Here is a 19,057-nt window from a genome sequence, read left to right on the forward strand (position 1 = left end):
GCTTTGGAAACCCTATGGGGCAGTTCCACTTTGTCCTATAGGGTCACTATGAGTCAGAGTTGACTAGACAGCAATGGCTTTCCTTTAATTTCTTCAATCCACAACACTACAGCTGGAAAAGAAAGCACAGGCATTTAAATACTTCAGCCCAAAAGTGACACACCTCGCTTTTGCTGAAAGCCCATTGGCCAGAGCTAGTCACATAGCTCTGCCTACCTCAAAGATGGGTTGGAAAAAAATATTAAGGCCTTTGGCTGTTACCTAGAAGGTCAGCGGTTAGAACCCATCAGCCACTCCACAGAAGAAAGTGCAGGGGTTCTGCTTCCATAAAGATTTATAGCCTTAGAAACCCAATAGGCGTTGCTATGAGTCTGAATCCACTGGATGGCAGTGAGTTTGGGTTTTTTTTTTTTTTTTTTTTTTTTTTGGATATGCCCAGAAGAAGTGAAACAGATAGAGTAAGCACTAAAAGTTTCTTCCATTAGATGCAATACAGTAGTAAGAAAAATGGAATACAAAATTGCATATATAACACAATACAAGGAGCTCTGGTAACATAGTGGCTAAAGCACTTGACTGCTAACCAGAAGGCTGGCGGTTCAAACCCACCAGCCACTCCTCGGAAGGAAGGTTGGGCAATCCTACTTCCGTAGTGATACTGCCTCAGAAACCCAAGGAGGGGTCGCTATGAGTCGGGGCCGACTCTACGGCACATAACAACAACAACAACACAATAAAATCTTAGGGAATTATATATTGTTTTCTTTTTTTTAACTTTTTATTTGGAAATAGTTTTATATTTACAGAAAAGATGTAAGATAGTTCAGGGAGTTTCATATACACTTCACCTACTTTCCCTAATATTGTTAGTTGCTGTTGAGTATCCTGACTTACAATGGCCCCATGTGTGAAGAATAGAACTACTCCATAGGGTTTTCAAGAATGTGACCTTTTGGAAGCATATGGTCAGCCCTGTCTTCTGAGGCATCTCTGGGTGATTCAAACCACCAACCTTTCAGGTAGTAGTCAAGCACTTAACCATTTCTCTGAATGATTCTTATTTTATTCTTTAAACATTTTTGTATTTTCTAAATTTTCTACAAAGAACATATATTAATTTCTATAATAAGAAGAAAAGAAAAAGTTTTATGTTTTGGTGTTAATCATGCTGTCCTGTGCCTTCTTGCCCATGGAACACAAGTTTTTCTTTTCCCTTGTTTAGCAAATTATTTCTAATATCAAGAAACTTCATCCAAATGCTATACAATTAGAAATCAACAATAGGAAAATCAACAGAAAAAGAGCAAACCCATGGACACTGAATAACACTCTCCTAAAAAAACAACTAGGTAAGAGAAGAAATAAAAAATGAAATTAAAAAATTCCTTGAATGAAAACACAACATACCAAAATCTTTGGGACACAGCAAAAACAGTGATCAGAGGACAATTTACAGCAATATATGCACACATCAAAAAAGAAGAAAGAGCCAAAATCAACAGCTTAACCCCACATCCTCAACAATTAGAAAAAGAACACCAAGAAAAGCCTACAGTCACTAGAAGAAACGAAATAATAAAGATTCAAGCAGAAATAAATAAAACAGAAAACAGACAGACAATAGAAAAAATCAACAAGACTAGAAGGTGATTTTCTAAAAAGATTAATAAATTTGACAAACCACTGGCAAATTTAACAAAGGAAAAGAGGGAGAGAATACAAATAACACAAATAAGAAACAAAATGGGTGACATCACAACAGAACCAACTGAAATAAAAAGAAAAATATCAGGAAACTATGAAGAATTAATTGTACTCCAACAAATTTGAAAATCTGGAACAAATGGATAGGTTTCTAAAAACATATTACTTACCTAAACTAACACAGACTGAGGTGGAAAAATTTAACAGACCCATAACAAAAGTAGAAATTGAACAGGTCATAACAAAAATTACTAACAAAAAAAACCTCTGGCCCAGATGGTTTCACTGGAGAATTCTACCAAACGTTCAGAGAAGAACTGACACTACTCTTACTCAAGCTATTCCAGAACATAGAAAAGGATGGAATCCTCCCAAATTCACTTATGAAGCAAGTAGAACCTTGATACCAAAACCAGGCAAAGACATCACTAAAGAAGAAAACTACAGACCAATATCCCTCACAAATATAGATGCAAAAATCTTCAACAAAATCCTATCCAATAGACTCCAACAACATATCAAAAGATAATATATTAAGACCAAGTGGGGTTCATACCAGATATGCAAGGATGGCACTTGACTGCTAACCAGAAGGCTGGCGGTTCAAACCCACCAGCCACTCCTCGGAAGGAAGGTTGGGCAATCCTACTTCCATAGTGATACTGCCTCAGAAACCCAAAGAGGGGTTGCTATGAGTCAGGGCTGACTTGACGGCACATAACAACAACAACAACAATGCAAGGATGGTTCAATACTAGAAAAACAACTGTCATCCATCACATAAATAAAATGAAGGAAAAGAACCACATGATCATATCAATAGATGCAGAAAAGGCATATGATAAAATCCAATACCCATTCCTGATAAAAACTCTCAGCAAAATAGGAGTAGAAGAGACAGCCCTCATATGCATATTTGCATATATGCAAAACCAACAGCCAACATTATTCTCAATGGAGAGAGACTGAAACTATTCCCCTTGTGAACAGGAACCAGACGAAGATGCCCTCTATCACCATTTCTATTCAACATTGTATTGGAAGTCCTAGCCAGGGCAAGAAGGTAAGAAAAGGAAATCAAAGGCATCCAAATTGGTAAGGAAGAAGTAAAAGTATCCTTATTTGCTGATGTTATGATCCTATACATAGAAAACCCCAAAAGACTCAGCAAAGAAACTACTTGAACTAATTGAGAGATTTACCATAGTGGCAGGATACAAAATCAACATCCAAAAATCAGTTGGATTCTTCCACACCAGCAAAGAGATTGTTGAAAAAGAAATAAGGAAATCAATACCATTTACAATAGGTAGTAGGGTAGTTAAGGTTGCTGTCAACTTGGCTAGGCCTGGTAGAGTGGCTGGGCAGCTGGATGTAGTTATTCCCCTGATGAGACTGGTAATTAACTTCATGGTAGAATCTATTGGAGCAGCTTCCAATATGTAAGAGGCAACTTTGAGGAATGTCTCCAGCTGATGGCATGCTTGAACCCTGAATGTAGCTGAGTCGTTCAGCAGTCTGTCATGTTGTCCTGCCTATCTTGGGGAACTTTTAATGGGCTTGAATTAATGGCCTGCCTTTGGCAATATTGGGACTGTGCCTTTTCACTTGTTGACCTTGGGTTTGTCAGCCTCAGCACCTAGCAACTGCCTGAGGAGATGTGTCTAACTTCAGTGGACCAGGAGCAAGAGGCAGAGCTGAAGCCCACGTTCAAGGGACTTTCACCAAGCCCCTAGGGCCTGGCACCTGAAACTTGGATTTCTAACCTCCAAAATTAGAATAAACTACTATTTGTTAAAGCTAGCCCATTTGTGATATTTTCTGTTAGAGCAACCAGAGGTAACCAAAATACCCACCAAAAAAATAAAATACTTGGGGGAATAAATCTTACCAGGGACACAAAAGACTTCTACAAAGAAAACTACAAAACACCACTTCAATAAAACATAAGAGATACACATAAATGGAAGAATATACCATGCTCATGGGTGGGAAATTGAACATTATGAAAATGTCAATACTACCCAAAGCAATCTATGCATTCAATGCAATCCCAATCCAGAGCCCATCAACAATCTTGAAGGATATGGATAATCAATCACTAGTGTTACTTGGACAGGAAAGAAACTTCAGATAAGCAAAGCACTACCGAAGAAGAACAAAGTAGGAGGTCTCACACTCCTGGATCTCAAAACCTACTATACAGCCACAATAGTCAAAATAGCCTGGTATTGGTACAACAACAAACACACAGACCAGTGGAGTAGAATTGAGAACTCAGAAATAGATCCATCGACCTATGGCCAGCTGATCTTTGACAAAAGGCTAAACTCCATTAAATGGGGAAATGATTGTTTAACAAATGGTGCTAGCAAAAGTGGATATCCATTTGTAGAAAAATGAAATAAAATCTGTAGCTCACACCATACACAAAAAAATTAACTCCAGATGGATCAAAGACTTAAATGTGAAACCTGAAACTATAAAGTTCCTCAAGGAAAAACTAGGGGCAAATTTGTGTGTGTTGTTGGTGGGCCATTGAGTCAGCCAGACTCATAGTGACCCCTCCTGGGGTTTCCACAGCAATATCACTACAGAAGTAGATTGCCCAACCTTCCTTCCGAGGAGTGGCTGCTGGGTAAATTTAGGGGCCCTATATATGATATAAATAGACTATCAAGCTTAACCCAAAATGCACAAACAACAGATGATAAAATAGATGAATGGGGCCTTCTAAAAATAAAATTTTTATATGCTTCAAAAGACTTCTCCAAAAGAGTCAAAAAGAGAATCTACAGATTAGGAAAAAATATTCAGCAATGACATATCTGACAAGAGACTTATCTCTAAAATCTATAGAAAACTCCAACATCTCAACAACAAAAAGACTAACAATCCAATTTAAAAATGGGCAGAAGGCACGAATAGATACTTCATCAAAGAGGATATTCAGGCGACCAACAAACACATGAAGACATGTTCACAATCAATAGCCATCAGAGATGCAAATCAAAATAACAATGAGACACCATCTTGCCCCAGCACTAATAGCAAAAATAGAAAACATAAGAGCAAAGTTCATCAGCAAAGTTCAATAAGACAGAAAATAACAAATACTGGTGAGGATGTGTAGAGATTGGGACTCTCATACACTGCTGGTGGGACTGTAAAATGATACAACTATTGTAGAAAGCAATATGACAATTCCTTAAAAAGTTGGAATTAGAAATACCATTTGACCCAGCAATTCCATTCCTAGGTATATATCCTAAAGAAATGACAGCCAGAACAAGAACAGACATATGCACACCCATGTTCATCACAGCACTATTTACAATAGCAAAAAGATGGAAACAACCTAAGTGCCCATCAAGAGAAGAATGGATAACCAAACATACATACACACAATGGAATACTATGCAACCCTAGAGAACAATGTAGAATCTGCAAAACACCGCATAATGTGGATGAACATGGAAGACATTATGCTGAGTGAAATAAGTCAATCACAGAAGGACAAATATTGTATTAGTCTGCTATTGTGAAAAGTCAAGGAAATGTATATGGAATGAAACTTTTTTTGTTGGTTACCAGGGGTAGGAGGCGAGGGCAGGGAACACTGCTAGATAGGTAGAGACAAGTATTGATTTGAGTGAAGAGAAGGACAAGCACCAAATGTGAGTAATAACACAGTGGCATTGAGGAAGAGGAAGACATAAAGAGATATATGGGAGATAGAGACAACAAAGATGAACCCTTTTGCACATGCAGTACTGCTTTGTCAGTGATGGCAAACATTGATCTATGGGTGAATAGATGTGTGGACAGGCTGAACAATCAGGTATGTCTAAGCAGACGGGAGTGTGTCCATGACCGTGTATAGGGTTGGCAGATGATGTTTCTACAACATCATGTTTCTACAAGTGTATTGGTATGTTCTGTAAGAATTCACAGGTTATAGTAGAGCTGACAAGGGACAAGGTTGTAGTCACTTCTTGGCCACAGCCAGCTATCTAAAGGGAGTGAGTAGTTGGACCTGTAGGCTCAGGACCATGGTCCCAGGGGACATCAGGCTCAACTGGCATAACATATTACACAAATACATTGTCCACATCCTACTTTGGTGAGTAGTGACTGGGATCTTAAAAGCTTGCAAGTGGCCATCTAGATGCAATGATGGGTGTCTCCTTATCCAGAGCAAAGAAGAATGAAGAAAACCAAAGACAAATGAAAACAATTAGTCCAAGGGACTGGTACACAATGTGATCCTCAGCCTATATGACCATGAGACCAGAAGAATTAAATGGTGCTCAGCTACCGCTGTCAACTACTCAGAGGGGATCTGTGAGGAGATCCTGGATAGAGTGGAAGAACAATGTGGAACAAAACTTAAAATCATTATAAAAAAAAAAAAAAAACCTGAGACTATGGCCCCTAGCTGCCCTTCAGGTCTGGAATTGAACTCACTCCTGTGGCTTTCAGCCAAATAAAAGACCAACATATGGGCTGAACATTTACATCAGGTAGATACACTCCTTGAAGAAGATCAGTCATAGGAGAACAGAAGGGCAATGTATGCACAAGGAGACTGCTCAGGGTTCAGGGGTGCATGGGAGGAAATGACACAGGGAAGAAGTAACTATAGGGAAGAAGTGGGAAGAGAGCTGTTGCATTGTGGGAAATTGCAGTCAATGTCATGAGACAAAATGTGTATGAACTGCTGTATGGAAAATGAATTTGCTCTGTAAACTTTTACCCAAATCAGTAAAATTTTTTTAAAAAAAGAAACTTTGTCCATTGTCATCAACTCAGCTCTGACTCATAGAGATCCTGATGTGTCAGAGTAGAACTGCACTTCATAGGGTTTTCAATGGCTGTAATTTTACAGGAGTAGATTGCCAGGTCTTTCTGCCACTGCCCTGCTGGGTGGGTTTGAACCACCAACCTCTTGGTTAGTAGCCAAGCACAAACCATTTGGATAGGGATCTACCAAGAAATTTAGTGACATTAAGTAACTTTGCATAGACTCAGCTTTACGCTTAAGACAGGAATAACCATTAATAACTCTTTCTTCACCTACAAGAGAACACAGTGAGAAGTCACCAATAAATGCTCATTTAAAGACATTTGTATCTGGAAAATACATGCTAATTAGGCATAAAATATTATGATGCTACCTTCAGAATTGATAATTAAATCATGTCATACTACATATGAGATTAGATAATATCTTGGGGTCATTTAGCCAAAAGATATGCTCAAGTCACTTGATTATTCCCTAAGGAAATATAAAACTTGGCAAACTGTTCAGACTTAGGGAAAAATTAGCTCAGAATGTTCATTCAAAAATGAATGGATTTTATCTCTTGGTTACTAAGTTTCTTTTGATACCTTCCTCAGCTAACTTGACCTCCAAGAGATTTTGCCTTTCGTTAAATCCTTTTTGTGCACATAGTCTGAATCAGATGACCAACCTCAAATTATTTAACATCTTGTTTCAGCACTAGTTTCCAAGGTCAGGGTTTATTTCTCTAGGAAGATAGAGCCCTATATGGCACCTCTTTTGTACCATTTTGTCATCTAGCTCACCTTCAGCACAGCTCAGAACTACTTGATAAATTTTTGCCCATTTCATTTGAATTCATTGGGTTAAAAATAAGTTGTTAGTATACTCCTGAAGGGTAGAACCCCTTGTTTGCAGCAGTATTTAGTTCAATGCTTTTATACTCACATTCTACCACCTGTCTGTCAGTTTGTCATACTGTTTTGGCTTGCATGTTGCCATGCTGATGGCAATTATACCACTGGTATTTCAAAGATCAGCAGAGTCAGGTGGACAGTTTTCAGGGGCGCTTCCAAACTAAGACTGAGTAGGAAGTAACGCCTGGTGATCTATATCCAAAAATCAGCCAGTGAGAACTCTATGATTACAACAGAGCATTGTCTCATATAGTGCTACAAGGTAAGCCCCCTAGGTTGGAAGGCACTCAAAGTATACAGTGGCTGCAACAGTAGACCCAAGCCAACTGATGATCATGAGAATAATGAAGGACCAGGAAACTTTTCATTCTTTTGTACTTGAGGTACCATGAGTCAGAGTCAACTTGATGGCAACTAACAACAAACAACACCATGCTCACAAAGATATGAAATGAGAGCAGAAGAGAAGCTTGACCCTCAGGAACCAAATTGAAACTCCACTATGGGGAGAAAAAAAAAATCGCGTGCTGTCTCTATTGTCGTGTTGTCTCTGTCTGCTGAAAGAGAAAAGATTTCATTTTACTAACCTGTTAGTTCACCATCTTCCAGAGAACAGTGGTAAGAAAACGTAACTGAAGGAAGTTCCAGAGTATCAAGGACAAATGGAGGGCCTATGGTTGGGGTCTTTTTATTTTTTTAATAAGCTCCACTATCCAAAAGTCCCCATCAATGTAAGGGAAAATTAATTAGTGGCAGCATCACCATTTCAGCATTGTTTAACTAGCTGTTGATGTGACAGGGATGGGGGAAGAAAAAAGAGGAAGGAAGGAATTGACACAAAGCAGATGTTTTAATTAATGGTGTCTTGAGATGTCACTTCTTCTGAACAAATGCTAGCACCAACTCAGAATAACCTCTTGGCAGGTAACTGATCCAATGCCACATTCACAGTACAACCACAATCCTTGTTTTATTGGAATAAAGAATTGTGGGAAAAAATACTACAGAAACAAGAACACCCTCCAAATCTCAAAATACACCATCTCCACAGGCCCAGGGACAGGTGCCTGGGTGGGTTCTTGTTGGGTGATACATACAGTGAGCAACTTCACTACTACATTCACATTGGTCTCTCGTTGTACAAAATCATGCAGTTTTGACACAAAACCCACAATCCTATATTAAAAATGATTACCAACTGTTTTTGACTTCTGAGCTGTAAGTATGAGATTTAATCGTAGCCTTTGACTCTGTGATTTATGTATATCACAAATCACATTGTGTTTTGAGTCTAGTAGTGTCTGTCACAGTGCTAAAAGAGCAGAGCAACTGGCATCTAAGGAAGAGATAAAAACAAACCTGTTTATAAAGATATTTTGGAGTAAGTGGCTTACCAGGAGCTGGAGGAAATGATCCTAGCCACAACCAACTTTTCAAAAATCCTTTTGCATGCAGATGAAGGAGAGGGCCAAAACTGGCCTTCCTCTACCATTATCCCATCCACTCTCCCCAAACATCATCACCTCCTCCTTATGATAAATGCACAGATAAACCAAAACAAAAAAACCAACTAGCTGCAGTTGAGTTGACTCTGACTTGTGGCGACCACGTGTGTGTCAGAGTAGAACTGTGTCCCATAGAGTTTTCAAGGCTGTGACCTTTGGGAAGTACATTGCCAGGATTTTTCTTCTGAGGCACCTCTGGGTGGATTTGAACAGCCAGCTTTTCTGTAAATAGCTAAGTGCTTGACCATTCACACCACTCAATCAACATTACTGTTTTTGTCCATGAATTATTACTCTCCAAAGGTAGGATGACTAGAGGTGAAGGAAGAGACTGACTTATACTGCAGTTGCTGTCCTGGCAAGGTATTGGTTTGGGAAAATCATGAAGAAACAGTAAGTTCACTAAATAAGTTAATCACTCATTGCCGTCTTGTCTGATTCCGACCCATAGTGACCCCTCCTTGGGTTTCCGAGGCAGTAATCAGGTAGCACATATTTTGCCCTGTTGAGCAATCAGTCTTACATCAACTATCAATCACCACTCCCCACCTCTCCACCACACTATGTTGCTTCCTTTCTTCCTAATCTGTATTTCACAAATACTTTTCTTCTGAACCTCTGGAAGAGTTGGCTTCATCCTATTGTTTAATATTCCAACAAACAAAGGTTTGCTGTTTTTTCCCTAGAATAGCTGAGGTCAACATTTGCATATGCATATATGCACATACACACACTGTGGTGCAGTGAATTGTTTGGTATGGCTCTTTCAGCCATGGTATTTTTAACTCCCACCAGATTACTGGGTGGAACTATGCAAATATAAAAGGATTGGATAGCTTATAAGCAACATGAATGAGGTACATGGTACCATTGTAGGGGTGTGTTCTGGTTACCTAGTGCAGCTCTGGCCAGAAATATACCACAAATGGGATGGCCTTAACAAACAGGAGTTTATTCTTATAATTTGGAGGCCTTAAGTCCAAGTTCAAAGTGCCAGGCTCTAGGAGCTGGGTGAAAGAAAGCCCCTCAACCTTGGGGTCCAGCTCGGCCTCCTGCTCCTGGCCCACTGGAGCTAGAGGCATTTCTTCACTCAGACAGCTGTTGGCTGCTGAGCCTAAGAAGCCCCAAGATTGACAAGTAAAAAGGCACAGTCCCGATGTTACCAATCCAAACGACAGGCCATTAACTTAAGTCCATTGTAAGTCCCAAGGTCAGTAGAGCATAGCAGGCTGCTGAGCAACGACATGGCTACATGCAGGGTCCAAGCGTGCCAAAGGCTAGAGACCATTCTCAAAGCTTCTCCTTATGTATAGGAAACAGACCACCAGCTGCTTTTGGTATATCCCACCATGGAGTTGATTGCCATTCTCCTCATGAGGATTAACTACCACCAGCTGCCCAGCCACTCAACCAGGCCCCCACCAAGTTGACACACAAACCAAACTACCACAGGGTGGGACCATGCAAATCAGATGCACTGAGCCCTAATGTGGACATTGGTTAGTTTTGTCATCTAAGGCATTTTACTGCTAACCAGAAGGCTGGCAGTTCAAACCCACCAGCCTCTCCTCAGAAGGAAGGTTGGGCAATCTACTTCTGTGGTGATACAACCTGTGAGACCCAAGGAGGGGCCTCTATGAGTCAGATCCAACTTGACGGCAGTGAGTTTGGTTTTGGTTTTTGGTTTAGAGGCAGAAGGGGGATCTCACAGCCATCAAGAGAGAAGAGTCAGAGGTGGAGTGGAGTGAGTCCTTGGACCTGAGATCCCTGCACTGGACCTTTCTGGCAGAGAGATAGCAGAGACGGTTGACTGACATGACCGCAGAGGAATCGAGAGGCATGAGAAAGAGCTGCAGGCTTGCTAGCTCAGGGAATGAGAAACCTGAGTGCCTTTGGGCAGGAGGTGCTGGCAGAGTGGGGTAAACGTAGGGGCACCTATCAACAGAGCTAAAAGAGCTTTGTAACACTTGCCCGCACAGGCCAGAGTCCAGGCTGAGAGGCTGAGGGCCAGGGAGGCATACCTGAGAACATAGCAGAGGGAAGACTGTCTTGATCAAAGAATTGTGTCATGACTGCATTCCTGAACGTGAATTGGAGCTCTGGTAGCATAGTGGCTAAGACACTTGCCTGCTAACCAGACGGCTGGCGGTTCAAACCCACCAGCCACTCCTCGGAAGGAAGGCTGGGCAATCCTACTTCCGTAGTGATACTGCCTCGGAAACCCAAGGAGGGGTCGCTATGAGTCGGGGCCGACTCGACGGCACATAACAACAACAACAACAACAACTTCCCTAATAAACCCCATAATCTTGAGTATTGTCTGTGAGTTCTGTATGACCATTGCAACAAATTTCCAAACCCAGCAGAGAAGTTGTGAGTGCCGTGGGAGGGATGGTTGATGTCAAAAATGGTAAAAAAGGCTGGGTAATGATGGCATGTATGGCCTCATAGGAATAAGCCTTAGGCTGTGGGTGGTGATTCTGTCTCCCCCTTGTGAACTTAGAGAAGATCAGAGGAAGATGCCACCTCCACGTGCTTTTTGCACACACACATGTTTGCCATTTGTCTATAATTTGCTCAAAAGTCACTACTCCAACTATTATGGTGGGAGCCAGGTGAAGCAACTCAGTTTCTTGAAGCTTAAAACAATCTCTTTGGGGTGAGCCCAATCTTTTCCTGCAAATGCTCACATTTGCAGGGTGCTTCCCCTTTCTCAAGGGCTTGCCCCAAAGCCTCTTCCTAGCTGAAGAGGGAACCATAGAAGTCCTCACAGCAGGGAAGGGAGACCCTCAGGTCCACACTTTCCTCAGGGCTGCAGTGTCTCCCTCAGAGAGCACTGGCCTCTGTTGGCATTGCTGTTGTTGCTGATGTGCCCAAGGCCAGTATAACTCAGAGTCTGTTCTCTTTGCTCCCAGGTGACTTGGCCTTCCCCACCCCACTCCCAACCTCCAGCTGACCAGGCTCTCACTGGTTCTGCAGATATCCTACAACCTGACTGCAGCTCCCTTTTGATCCTCTACTCCAGCAAGCCTCTTTGCAGCCCTCTTCTTCAGAAAAACTTTGTCCTTCACCGTGATTTCCCCAAGCCAACTTCTCAGCCAACTTCATCTACATCCCTACCAAAACATGTGGAGAATTCTGGCTTTCCTGCTCACACCCCATGCAGCAGCATGGAGCCAGAAGCACTAAAACAATCCATCATATCCCCTTTTCTTCTCTGTGGGGTTGAGTCACCATGTGAGGTGATCTAAACAAGGAGTGGGAGCCCAGCTCATTTACATTAGCTTCTCCCTCAGCTCATCTGGAATGTGTTCACTTCCTATCTACTTCTCACCTCACACATTCTCCCTTCACCAAGAATGTGAAACCTGAAGAGAACAACTAGAACACACCTACTATTGCCATCCCCTCTCCCCTCAGCTCTTCTTCCTTGAATTGAAAGTGTTTTCCATTTCTAGAAGTTACATGATCTTTTCTTATGTCACATTCTCTCTTCTCTACATCATGGCTTATAATAGCACTCTTTGCTCAGACCTCCAGGGTTTTTTTTTTTGTTGTTGTGTGTGTGTGTGTGTGTTTATTGTGGCAAATATATATATATATATATATATATATATATATATATATATATACACAAAACATTTGCCATTTCAACATTCTTCACATGTACAATTCAGTGACATTAATATATTCATATTGTTCAACCTTCACCAATATTCATTTCCAAGATTTCCCATCATCCTTGACAGAAGCTCAGTGTAACCTAAGTAGTATGTCTCCCTTCTCCTCTCCTTCCCACCTACCCCATGTAACTAATATACTTTGGTCTCTATCCTGTTACCTGTTGCTATCAAGTCCATTTCAAATCATAGCAACCACGTAGAACTGCCCCCCATAGGTTTTCCAAGGCTATTATCTTTATGGAAGCAGATGGCCAAATTGTTTTCCTGTGGAGCCACTGGTGGGTTTGAACTGTTGACCTATCAGTTAGCAGCTGGATACTTAACCACTGCACCATTAGGGCTTCTTACACATGCCAATTCTAGATATTCCATATATATACGATCATACAGGAGCTCTGGTAGCATAGTGGCTAAAGCATTTGACTGCTAACCAGAAGGCTGGCAGTTCAAACCCACCAGCCACTCCTCAGAAGGAAGGTTGGGCAATCCTACTTCCGTAGTGATACTGCCTCGGAAACCCAAGGAGGGGTCGCTATGAGTCAGGGCCGACTCGACAGCACATAACAACAACAACATAGGATCATACAATATTTGTCCTTTTCTGACTGACCTATTTCACTCATCTTAATGTCTTAATATGCAGACAGAAGCTTTTTGTCACTTGACAGACATTTTTCTCTTTCAGTAAAGTATGGCTTTGAAGACCGTTTCTCTTTACAATAACAATTCTAATATGACACCCAAAGCTAAGCCAAGATTCTTTGTTCTGGGTGGTCTCTCCCCTCTCCCTGAAGCACTGAATGGTGCTGAATCACTGGGTTCAATGCCAGACCAACCTGATATCAAGGAATTAAACATGTATTCATGTGTCGAGAATATTGTTCTTTTTGCACTAGCAATCTTAAAAAAGTATATTCTAGTACATCACCCAGAATATTAAGCCAATTTGTTAAAAGCATTCATCTAGTGCTAACTTTTCCTTAGTATAGGCAATTGAGGGGAGGCAACGGAGAGAGACATCATACATTAAGAATTCACTATCATCAACCATGACACATCAGAAGGACAGCATTCACAAAGAGAAAAAGCTGGACAGACAGGAATAAATAGATAAGAAGGGCACAGGGAGGGGGTAGTCATAGGGAGGAGAGGGGAGGAGAGATTTTTTTGGTTGAGAATTGTAATTGGGCCATGAAATCAAAAATGTATGAACTGTTGGATGTAAAACAAATCTGCTTTGTAAATTTGCACCCAAAGCACATTAAAGAAGAAGAAGAGAGGAAAGAAAAGAAAATTCACTAGCAGGGGCCTTCCTCTGGTCCAAAGAGCTAAGGAAAAGAAATAAGAGCAACTGTCTTCCCCATAAACATAAAAGTATCCATCATGCTTACTGTGTACTCATGTGATATGTGACCTCATTTGGGACCATTAAAAGGTATGGAAACTGGCAAGAGAAAACCTTTAGAAAACCTCTAATACAGAAGGGTTCAACTGATTACCCAAAAATCCACTCCCATCAAGCCAATTCCCACCCATGGTAGCCCTATAGGACAGAGCAGAACTCCTCCATAGAGTTCTAAGGCTATAAATCTTTATAGAAGCAGACTGCCTCATCTTTCTCCCATGAAGCTGCTAGTGGGCTCAAATCACCAACTTTTAGCAGCCAAATGCTTTAATCACTGTGCCATCAAAGTTCCAACTGGTTAAAAAGAAAAAAAAACTCACTGCCATCAAGACAGTCTGGACTCATGGGACCCCTCCTAAGTTTTCCAAGGCGGTATGTCTGTGGAAGTAGATTGCCCAATCTTACTTATGAGGAGTGGCTGGTGGTTTAAACAGCCAGCCTTCTGATTAGCAGTCAAATGTCTTAGGCACTACACCACCAGAGCTTCCAATTGGTTATTTCACTGATAATCACATTAAAACCTGAGAGGCAAGGTGATGTATATTTGAAACAGACAGAATCCTGGAGGGGAGCGGGGGGAATAGCTTTAAGAAAGCATAGCAGGGTAGGTATAAGGGGTTTTGGGTGGGAGATGAGGGTTTTTGCAAGTACAGATAGTCCCTGACTTACAATGAGAACTCCATCTTAAGCCAGTTCTGATGTAAGTTGAATACCTCATTTTTTTCTTTAGCTTTCATTATTATTGCCTTTAATTATTGGTATCTTTATAAATCTGATCTTTATTTGTTTTTGGGGTTTGGAAACATAATTTATAAACTTACAAATACATTTTAATACACACATAAAAATACAAAAATCATAAAAATGTACTCTGACCATGAAGAAGAGTTGGACGATGTTGGTATTTTGTCAGTTGTGGAAGGTTCTTGATCATCTGATTTATGCTGGGGATGAGGATGGTGTTTCTAGTCAGAATATTAGTGCAAGTCATCTGTATGACCTTTTTTTTTTTTTTCATATATTTCATGATAACATTCACTGCTTCCTAAATCTGTCTATCAACTTTAGCAAATTTGATAGCAATTTAGTTTCATGTTTTCAAGCAACTGAAACCCCTGATTTAGTTTAGAAAACCAATTCTCTATGGCAGTGTTTTGAACGGTAGGTCATAAAATTGAACATCTGTGAGTGAACATTTGAAAACAATAACATCAGCAAATTATGTGCTGCAACACTGCATGCAGTACATATTACTAACGATAAGATGATAAGATGAACAGGAAAAAAAAAAAGACAGTCTTCAGTGTGGTTTGTCATAACTTGAATATGTCCTAAGTAAAGGAAAACCTGTACAGCTACTTTCTGTGGAAAGTAAAGGAGGACAAGTTGAAGGCAGAGAGTATTTTAAAAGTTTAGCTATTTCTTATGTGTATATTACTTTCTTGACATTTTCTTATGGAACTACAATAACTACTTGAATTGCTGTCAAAGATTCCATATTACTTGGTTCCACAATCAACACCAGTGGAAGCAATAGTCAAGAAATCAGATGATGTGTTGCACTGGGCAAATCTTCAGCAAAAGACCTCTTTCAAGTGCTGAAAAGCAAAAATGTCTCTTTAAAGACTAAGGTGCACCTAACCCAAGCCATGGTATTTTCAATCATCTCTTATGCATGTGAGAGCCGTACAATGAATAAGGAAGACCGAAGAAAAGTTGATGCTTTTGAGTTATGGTGTTGGCAAAGAATACTGAAAGTACCATGGATTTCCAGGAGAACTAACAAATCTGTCCTGGAGGATGTGCAGCTGGAAAGCTCCTTGGAAGCAGGAAAGTCCAGACTTCAACTTACCTACTTTGGTGTTGTCAGAAAGGACCATTCCCTGGAGAAGGATGCCATGCTTGGTAAAGTGGAGGGGCAACAAAATAGGAGAAGGCCCTCAATGAGATGGATTGACACAGTGGCTAAAGCAATGGGCTCAGGTATAGCAAGGATTTTGAGGCTGGCACAGGACCAGGTAGTGTTTCACTCTATTGTTCCTAGGATCACTATGAGTTGGAGTCAAATAGACAGCACCTAACAACAAGAAGTTTCTTTTTTAGTTTCATTTTTATTTGAATGGGACTCCCAGATAAGACAGAAACACATGGGAACCCAGCTTTATGTAGGTTATACAGCATCCTTTCATTTTAACCTCACAGAAAGACCTCAAGTTGGATAATGTTATTATCTCTCATCTGAAAAGAAAACTTAAGCTTAAAGTAATAACTTGCCTACAGTCACAAAGTGAAGAACTTAAATGCAAATCTAGAGAGTTTGACCACAGAGCCAGCATACTGACCACTGTATTATACCAAGTACTGACCCCTCTTCACCTGCATTATTTTGTACTCACTCAGTTATTACTGTGAGGAAACTAATGCCAAGTTTCCCTCAAAGACACAAAAATGATTCCTTACTGTGGTAGTTAAGTTTGTGTGTCAACTTGGCTGGGCCTGGTTGAGTAGCTGGGCAGTTAGATGTAGTATTCCCCACGATGAGACTGGTAATCAACTCCTTGGTGGAATCTACTGTAAGCAGCTGAGTAGCTGCCTTAGGGCTGTGGTCTGCTTCCTGTATATAAGGAGAACCCTAAGGGAATGGTCTCTAGCTTATGGCACACTTGAACCCTGCATATAGCCTAGTCATTCAGCAACCTGCCATGCTCTGCCGATCTTAGGACTTTCAATGGACTTGAATCAATGGCTTGTCATGTAGTTTGGTAACATTGGGACTGTGCCATTTTATTTGTTGACTTTGGGCTTGTTAGTCTCAGCAGTCAGTAGCTGCCTGAGTGAAGAGATGCCTCTAGCTTCAGGGGGCCGGGAACAAGAGGCAGAGCTGAAGCCCACGATTGAGAGGATTTCACCCAGCCCCTGGAGCCTGGCACTTTGAACTCGGACTTCCAGCTTCCCAAACTGTAAGAGAATAAACTCCTGTTTGTTCAAGCCATCCCATTTGTGGTATATTCTTGTCAGAGCAGCACCAGGTAACCAGAACACTTACAATTAAAAACAAAAATCAAATTGTCTGTGTGCCCTGTTTAATTTAACTAAACATTCACATTGTTTAGAACTCAGAAGGTACTAATGGTATATAGCAAAGTTTCCCTCCTAACTTGTCCCTCTGGCCATCTGCTCTCTCTTCCCAGAGGCAAACAATATCAGGTTCTATTGTATATTCTCAGATACAAGCATTACAACCAAATAGTTTATCTGTCTCTTTTTAAAAAATGATAGCACAACTTACTCCATATTGTGCACCTTGATTATTTCCACTTCTTTCAGAGATATCTTGGAAATCACTCCACATTGGTATATAAGGACAGTCCTCGTTCTTTTACTCCCCTCCTTTCCATAGATATGAAGACTTATTATTTTGAATGCTTTTAATTCCAATTACTATCTTAGTAGAATTCATTTGGGTAGTTGTTGTTGTTATTTGCCATCGAGTCAGACCCAATGTTAAAGTTCTTCTCAAATAATAAATAACTTAGAATGAACATATTTGAAAAAAATAATAATAATGTGGGGAGATGTGTCCCACTAGACATTAAAACATTCTTTTATGAATTAATAATAAACTTTGGTAAATGGTTCCAAGCCTGGCAGAAAATTTAGTGAACAGAATGCTATAGGTAATTCAGAAATAGACTTTAATACAAACAGTGCTTAGTATATGATAAAAGAGACATCTCTGTGGAAGGCAGTTTTGTTCAATGAATGTAGCTTATATAACTCACCCATAACTATTTAGAAAAAATGGAGTCTATTTCTCCTCTAATCTTGGTTTGTATGAACAGGTGAATCAGGACCAAGGAGCCTGCTTTCTTTACTTCTTTGCACGTGTATGTCTCCTTGTCGATCAGGCCCCATTCTTCTTTACAGCTAAAAATAATCTATTAGGATGCATCCTCATTTATTCTACAAGTTACCTACTGTTGGAAATTAGGTTATTTCAAAATCTGTGCCGTGTAAATGGTGTAGCAATGGGTACCTTTATACATAATGTCATCTGTGTATTAGTATATCTACCATATAAATTCCCAGATGCAAAATTTCTGGATCAAAGGGCGTGTGCATTTGTATTTTTTATAGATACTCCCAAATTGCCCTAAATTTGGGATTATGGATTATTTTTAACACAGAGTGCTCCTAACAGCCATGTAAGACTCTTTTCCCACACTCTCTCTAACTCAGTGGATTATTAAGTTTTTTGGTCTTTGCTCATCTGATAGATGAAAATGGAAAATCCATTTCTTCTCTTGCTTCAGGGTATGTGAGTTTTAACTATAGCTTGCTACCCACAAACCCCTTTAGTCATTCATTTAATAGTTATAAAGTCTTTACCACATACAAAGCTCTAGTCACCCCTTTGCCCTATAAAGCAAAAACACTTCTCCAAAATCATATGTGATTCAAAAAGCCGCCAGATGACTGAAATTTGCATAATTCCTGGTATCTTAATTACAGAATAATAAATCTTGAATAATATTGAGATTTTAGAGCAATAAGTCAATAATATTCTGTCCTAATTCTAACCCCTATCCCAACCCCTTCCAGCTTCAAGTGGACCAATTAAGAGATAGTCACAGGAGGCAAATGGATGGAGATCAGAATCTCTGCTTTACTTCTAAGAAAGCCAATTGGAGTCTGAGGCTTAGACTTGGAAACAAATGGGTTTCCTAATATTTCCTCAAACTGAAAAATAAAATAATAATTGAATCCATACATCCAGTCACAGGCAAGTTTGGACAAATGTAGGCCTCCTCGGCAGCAATGGCCACTTAATATAGGACCTAAGAGGAAAGTGAGGGCAGTGGTGGTTCAGTGATAAAATTCTTGCTTTTCATACAGAAGAGTAAGTTCAATTCCCAGGCAACACAACTCATGCTCAGTCTCTATCTGTCAGTTGAGGCTTTGTATTGCTATGATGTTAAAAAAACAAAAACAAAAAAACTCACTACCATGGAGTTGATTCGACTCACAGTGACCCCTCCTTGGGTTCCTCAGGCAGTGTC

The sequence above is a fragment of the Orycteropus afer genome, unplaced genomic scaffold (genome assembly GCF_000298275.1).
Source record: "Orycteropus afer afer isolate SDZICR_OR568_19922 unplaced genomic scaffold, OryAfe1.0 scaffold00012, whole genome shotgun sequence".
NCBI classification, from domain to species: domain Eukaryota; kingdom Metazoa; phylum Chordata; class Mammalia; order Tubulidentata; family Orycteropodidae; genus Orycteropus; species Orycteropus afer.